General features: G+C 39.3%; 1 non-coding gene across 1 annotated transcript; it reads right to left on the bottom strand.

Annotated features, from left to right (window-relative positions):
* Positions 1-1,406: 1,406 nt before the first annotated feature.
* Positions 1,407-1,513, bottom strand: LOC131024031 (small nucleolar RNA R71). The gene has a single exon (XR_009101626.1). It is a non-coding gene; the product is annotated as a small nucleolar RNA R71 (small nucleolar RNA).
* Between the last annotated feature and the right edge of the window lie 473 nt (positions 1,514-1,986).

Raw genomic sequence — 1,986 nt, 5'->3', positions numbered from 1 at the left:
CTAATTCTAGGGTTTGTAAATAGTTGATTGAATTTATGTGATTTATTTGTTAATACCTTTGTGCCTTCCAGTTTATGATTCATAATTCCTGGTGCTTGAATTCTTGTGAATTATTTGGCCAATAGTTTGCATGTTTAGCTATTCGGTTTGAGACCTAGCGGAGATAACTGTTTAGTGGATTCAGGAATGTATGATATGATTTTAACCTTGAGACCTAGCGGAGATAGGTGGATCATAGGGAGCTATTCTTAGGATCTATTGGGAGTTAGTAGATTTTCTTGAGACCTAACGGAGATAGATAATTTACTAATCTACGATCGTTGCTGCTCTAGCGAGAGTGATTGATTAATTAAGTGATCTCTCATCATAACTGGATTAAATTGGTACATAGGATTAATAGATTTATTGCATAGATTTAATTAATGAATTTACTACCCTAGGATCAATTGCTTTTAATATCTGATTTTCTCCTACGTACTTTTATTTATTATTTGCGTTTTAGTTTAAGATAATTGAATCTTCTACTTTCGTTTACCTGTCTACTATTATAGTCTGTTTAGGAGATAGATAAAGTCGTTTCGTTGTGTCAATCCCTGTGGATACGATATCTGGTTACTATTTCTGTGCTACAATTACACCGTGTTAGTTGCGGTATTTCGTGCTAATAATTTAGTGATCAACTTTTTGGCGCTGTTGCCGGGGAATTGATAAGAAATTGCTTTAATATTTTCGATAGGACTTTATAGTACTTCAGGTTTTTATTTGTTTTTATTTTTTTTGTTCTAATTTTTAAAGTGTGTTTCTGTAGGTTGCGTATGAACACAAGATCTCACGATAACCCTCTTTTTGAGTTTGACCCTGAAATTAACAAGACTTTGCGCAATCTTAATAAGTAGTACAAAAGAGACAACCACGAAAAAAAGAAGCAAGCAATGGCAGAGCAACAGAATAACATGGACCTTGAAACTCTTGTGCGAGCCGTGACACACCTTCAGAGGCAGCTAGACGAAGAGAGAGAGCGCAACCGGGCTCCTCCACCAGAGCCACCACTGAATCACATGTATCAGCCTCGGGTTGATCAATTTCAAGGAGGCAGATGGGGACCAACTGTGCAGGCTAACACATTCGAGCTGAAGCCGGGATTGATAAACATGGTGCAAGCTGAACAGTTTAGTGGAGCGGCTTCTGAAAATCCGCATGCTCACATCACTCAGTTTCTAGATATTTGCGACACTATTAAGCAGAATGGAGTGCCACCTGATGCCATCATAATGAAGATGTTTGGATTCTCTCTCAGAGACAGAGCGAAGGAGTGGTTCAAGAGTTTGGACAGAGGTGCTATTACTGGATGGGAGGATTTGTGTAGAGCTTTCCTAGCAAAATACTTTCCTGCTTCTAAAGCTCAGAAAATCATTGCAGAGATTTCTCACTTTTCCCAGTTTGGAGATGAGACCATTCACGATGCTTGGGAAAGATTTCGTGAGTTGCTCAGGAATTGTCCACAACATGGTTTCACGGAAGATCAACAAATCATTCACTTTTGTAATGGTTTGACTGGTCTGACAAAAAGTATGGTGGATGCTACTGCAGGTGGTTATCTTCTCCATAGAAATACAAAGGAGGCTTATCGTGTGATAGAAGAGATGGCCTCCAACAGTTATCAATGGCCGAATGACAGAAATCCCACGAGAAGAATTGCAGCTGTGAATGAGGAGAGAGATGATTTTAAGGAGAAATAGGAAGCTCTTCAGAAGCAGTATGAGTTGGAAAGAAAGGCACTGCTAGCTAAAATTCCTCAGCAGCCGGGTTTACCTGATGTGTCGCAGTTTGAAGATGCTAATTATGTCCAGCGGCAGTACCAATTCAATAGACCAAACTATCAGGGACATCCGGGTGGAAATCCCCCATATCATCCAAATAACAGGAATCATCCAAATTTTTCCTATTCAAATCCCAACAATGCTTTGCAACCTCCACCAGGATTTT

Source organism: Salvia miltiorrhiza, chromosome 4 (genome assembly GCF_028751815.1).
Source record: "Salvia miltiorrhiza cultivar Shanhuang (shh) chromosome 4, IMPLAD_Smil_shh, whole genome shotgun sequence".
Lineage (NCBI taxonomy): Eukaryota > Viridiplantae > Streptophyta > Magnoliopsida > Lamiales > Lamiaceae > Salvia > Salvia miltiorrhiza.
The sequence above is the reverse complement of the archived record's forward strand: the minus strand, read 5'-3'. Positions and strand labels throughout refer to the sequence as shown.